This window comes from Nicotiana tabacum, chromosome 23 (genome assembly GCF_000715075.1).
Source record: "Nicotiana tabacum cultivar K326 chromosome 23, ASM71507v2, whole genome shotgun sequence".
NCBI lineage: Eukaryota > Viridiplantae > Streptophyta > Magnoliopsida > Solanales > Solanaceae > Nicotiana > Nicotiana tabacum.
Window position 1 is genome coordinate 64,836,940 of NC_134102.1, and position 5,323 is coordinate 64,842,262.

At 34.9% G+C, this 5,323-nt stretch overlaps 1 long non-coding RNA gene across 1 annotated transcript; it reads left to right on the top strand.

Moving 5' to 3' along the window:
• Nucleotides 1–426: 426 nt before the first annotated feature.
• LOC107768803 (uncharacterized) lies at nt 427–4,817 on the top strand. Its single transcript, XR_001644238.2, has 2 exons — nt 427–677; nt 2,377–4,817. It is a non-coding gene; the product is annotated as an uncharacterized LOC107768803 (long non-coding RNA).
• The last annotated feature ends 506 nt before the right edge of the window (nt 4,818–5,323 follow it).

Genomic DNA, 5,323 nt, shown 5'->3' on the forward strand with positions numbered 1-5,323 from the left:
TTGAGATTCGAACTCAAGAGCTTTGCTAGCTAAGCAAGTGCTCTAACTAACTAAGCTACGAGAGCTTGTTGCTCTCTTATTTCAGTTCAAAACAACTAATCTCTTATTTCATAAATTTGATATAAAATTCAAATATAGCTACAAATGATAAATTTGTTGAAAGTATGCTACGAATAGTAAATACAATATAAATGTTTGATGTGTCGCGTAATTTTCCCATGAAACAATTAGTGTTGGAGTACAATATACAAAGTTCTAAGTATCTCTACGGCCCAATATGCACAAGCCCAGAATAAGCATGCTAATCCAACATGAGAAGACTCGGAAGACTTTATTTATATTTATTTTACAAGTGTAATTTGTTTTTTTACAGATATACCCAGAAATAGGATTGTATAAATATATATAGGTCTGAAATATTCTTGTGGAGATAACATATTTTATTCTTGTGACAGTCGCTTATGTTTCAATAAGAAGGTTCTCGCGTTTCTCTCTCCCTGAAGGGTTTCACCCAATCTCTTCTTAGATTACTTTGATTTTTTGTGCGTAACAAGGTATCAGAATTCGAAATTTGGTGAATCGGACCTACATCTATCATCTGGTGTTACCTCCGATAGCTAATTTTGAGTTTTAAGTTTTTTAGTGCATTTTTTGGCGGTATTTGGCGACTGTTTCTGGTGAGTTTCTTTGTTTGAGCATGTTGATGATTTTTGCTTCTTCGAGTTAGTGAAGAAGACTGGTATTTCCTTCGATTTACTCTTTTGCCTTTAATTCTCATTTGTGTGCCCTTTTTGCTCGACCTCGAACCCTAATTTTGATATATGTCATGACACCTCCTGATGTTATTTCTATTGCATCTTTTACTTCTGCTTCTACCATATCTTCGGGTTCAGTCACTGTTGAACCCTCACATTCCATGTATCTATATCCTACTGATAATCCTAGTACGATTATTGTTGCTGATCGATCTAATGGTATGATTCGGATCTCCGGCGGGAATAATTTGGAAGATCAAAAATTCAAAATAGTGATATTTGCTAGCAACAACATAATGGAGGTTATTGGAGTTGGAGAAGGGGATGCTAATTGGATTGTCGTGTAAAATAAACTAGGCATAATCAACGGAACTATTTCCAAACCTACTATTATATCTCTCCAGTTTGAGGCATGGTATCACTGTAATGATATGATAATTACATGGATTAAATAGCTTAGAAGCTGAGATTAGGAAAAGTATGATGTACACTTAGTCTGCCGCAAAGCTATGAAAGATATAGAGAAACGTTATGATCAACCTAATAGGAGCAAAGTATTAGGAAATCCGCAAGGCACTTTCTTCCATTTTTCAGGGAACTTCGAACGTTGCTTCCTATTTATTTAGAATTAAGAAACCATGAGATGAATTAGCATATTCCGTTACTTACCCTAACTATGTATGTGGCTGCAAAGAGGCCTTTCAAAAGTTAAAAGAGGATCAGAAGCTTCATCGATTTCTCATGGACTCAATAAAAATTATTTCACAATTAGGTGAAATATTCTGGTAATAAATTCACTTTCAGAAATTGATACAACCTATGCCATGCTAGTTAATGACGAGAGTCAGTGTGAGGCACAAGCTTCAGTTCCTTCATTCTCATCTAAGTCTGCCTCTTTCACCACTAGTGTTCAAAAGTCATATGCTAGTTCTTTTCATGCTAGTATACAGAAATTCTATTCCAGAGGGTCAACTTTGATTCTATGAAGCTCAATGTGGTGTGTAATTACTACAAATGACCTAGTCACGCCATAGAAAACATAGATATACTAACACTTTTCAGTGTAACAAATTTAAGAAGCTTGCAGCATATGCTCATGTTTCAGAGTCTCAGAGTTTGGGTCCAGAAGATGATTTTCCCCCCTAACAATAGGTTTGACCAATCTGATTTTAAAAGCTATGGTTTCACAAAGAAGCAATATAAGCACATGTTGAATTTGTTCCAACAGCCTAAAGTTTCTGAGAACACAATTGCTTCTGGATCTGCCCACCTTTGTAGGTTTGGTACGCTATGTTGATACTAGAAATTATCGTATTTTTGCATGTAACTTTTCTAGATTAGTTGGTAATCCTTAGATAATAGACCCAGGTGCAACTAACCACATGACTCCCCAGAAATCTCTTTTAATCAATCTTAAGACTCTTGCAATTCCTTAGTTATTCTCCCTAATGGTTACAAAGTTAAAGTAACTTATTTAGGTTCACTTCCATTATCTATTGATCTGATTTTACATAATATTTTACTTGTACTTTCCTTGCAGTATAATTTGATTTCCTTACATCAATTTTTGTTATAACTTTGTTGTAAAGCCTTATTTTTTGCTTATGATTGTGTTTTACAGGGCCCTCTGAAGAGACCACTGATTTTTGGTAAAATCTCAAATGAGATTTATTTGCTTCAGTCTGGGCTACTTTCTCCTTCGTCTATTTCTACCATTTCAATTGGTGAAGCTGTGACTGCTACTTCTGATACTTTTGCTTGCTTTTCTTTTACTCTCTCTACTGTTTACACTGTAAATACTATCGAAGCTAATAAAATTATTCCTTCTAGTCTTTCTACTGTTCATATTGTAAATAACATCGAAGCTAATAAAATTATTCCTGCTTGTGAGTGTTCTTCTGCTTGTTCTTTTTCTTCTATTTTTTATTTGGATATGTTTTGGCATCTTCTACTTGGTCATATGCCTTTTCATAAAATGAAGTCACATACTCACCTTAAAGATAAACTCTCTAAGAAATAGTCATTTATCTGTGAGATTTGTCCCATGGCTAGGGAGCAAAGTCTTTCTTTTCCTGACAGCTCTCTTAAAACTACCACCTTTTTAACTTGTTCATATTGATTTATGGGGCTCTTACCGCACACAAACCTACTATGGCTTCAAATATCTTTTAACTATTGTAGATTATTTTTTCAGAGCCACCAAGACAGATCTACTTTCCACCAAGTCAAATACTTTTACCCTTTTGAAGTCTTTCATCTTTCTAATCCAGAATCAATTTTATTCTTCTATCAGGACAGTTAGGTCTGATAATGCATTTGAACTTGATTTCAATGTAGAGGTTATTTCTTCTCTTCTCATCCCAAAGGATAATATACCAGGCTTCTTGTCCACAATCCTCAACAAAATGAATTTGTAGAAAGAAAATACAAATACTTACTAGAAACTGCTAGATCCCTGCCTTTTTAGTCTATACTTCCACTAAAATACTGGGGTAATGTATACTTACTATCACCTATTTGATGAACTGATTTCCTTCATCTCTTTTATAACACAAAACACCTTATGAACACTTTTATGTTTCCATTTCTATCTATTATTACCTTAAGGTTTTTGGTTGTTTGTGTGTTGCTGTTGTGCCTAAGCCTCATAAGGATAAATTTCACTCCAGAACTGTTTCTTTTATATTCCTTGGGTATAGCATCACAAAAAAGGATTATAAGTTGTTAAATTTAACTAAATACACTCTTTTCTTCTCCAGAGATGTTGCTTTTCTTGAATCTGTCGTTCTTTATTCACCCTCTTATCCAACTAGCATTTTCCTTCCTTTGTTACTGTTCCTAATATTTCCTGTTAATCCTCCATTTCTTCTGCTTCTGCTCCTGTTTTCACTCTATCTATTCTTCTTATTTTTTGATCCTGATACTTATTTTCTTGATATTTTTGTTCCTAATGCTTCTGTTCATCTAAGAAGGTCCAGACCTTCTCTAGCTCCAGTCTATCTCAAAGACTATGTTTGCACCAATATTTTTGTTTCTAAGGATGCTCACTCTATTTTTGAGGGTTGCTTGCTTGAACTGTAGTTTTATCATCATGAAATTTCTAATTCTGCTTGGGATGATGCTATATTAAAAGCATTTCAGGCTTTGAAGGACAATAACACTTGGACTATTATCTCATTACTTCATGGTAAGAAAGTCATCTATTCTAAATGGGTTTATAAGATTAAGAAGAAGGCAGATGGTAGTGCAAAGAGGTACAAGGCTAGGCTGGTTATAGGGGGGACACTCAACAAGAAGGGACACTGAAACTCTCTCACCAATTATTAAACTCATTGCTATTAAATATTTGCCAAGTATTGCTATTACAAAAGTTTGATCCATTTTTCAGTTAGATGTTAACAATGCCTTCCTACATGGTAATTTGGATGAAGAGGTATATTTGGTGGTTTCACTTGGGCTGGAAGTTCAGTCTTCTGATCTGTATTTGAATCTGATTTATAAGCTCAACAAGTACCTTTATGGACTTAGATAGGCTCCGAGGCAATGGTATGCCAAGGTGTCCACTGCTCTTCAGTTCAGAGGTTATGTTCGTAGCAAAAATGATTACTTCCTTTTTGTTAAGTTATTTGGTCGTTCTCTCACTATTGTAGCAGTGTATATGTGGATGACATCCTATTAACTGGTGATGATTTGTCTGAGAACACTTCCCTGAAGCAATTCTTGGATGATCAGTTCCGAATCAAAGATCTGGATGAAGCACATTATTTCTTGAGACTGCAGATTATCAAATGGCCTCAGGGATACTTGCCACCCAACAGAAATTTCTCTAGAAGTTGCTTTCTGTGTTCAATTATTTACATGTCAGTTCTGTGGTATTACCTCTGGATTTTTTTTTTTTTTTTTTTTTTTTGTTTTTTGTGATATCCTTCATGATCCTTCTTTGTATAGGAAGTTAGTTGGAAAATTTAATTTTGTAAAACACAGTAGGCCTAATATCTCTTATAGTACGCAACATCTTAGCCAGTTTATGGCTCACACTAGAGTTACACACTTTTGAGGTTACTTTACATGTGTTGAGGTATTTGGTTGGTACACCTGACTTGGGGTCGTTGTTTAATAACTTTTCTTCCTTTGCCTTGACTGGTTTCTGTGACTCTAAATTAGGCCAGTTGCTTCACTTGAAGAAAATTTGTAAGTGAGTACCTTTTATCGTTGGAGGCTGCCATGTGTCTTAGAAGTCAAAGAAATAGGCTACTATTGCTCTTTCTTTAGCTGAGGCTGAGTATAATTAAAGCTTTGAGACAATTAGTTGCTGAGATTGTTTGGATTGTTAGTTTGCTTGGTGGAGTTTGGCATTTCTTCCTTGACTCTTATACCAGTGTTCTTTGAGCTATTCTGCCATTCATATTGCTAGAAATCCAATGTTTCACGAACGTACCAAACACATTAAAATAGACTGGCATTTTGTATGTGAAAAGCTTCAATCTGGTCCCATTAGCTTATATGTTATGTCTATTGGTCCATTAGCTTATATGTTATCTCTATTGGTCCCCAGTTGGTTGATGTAT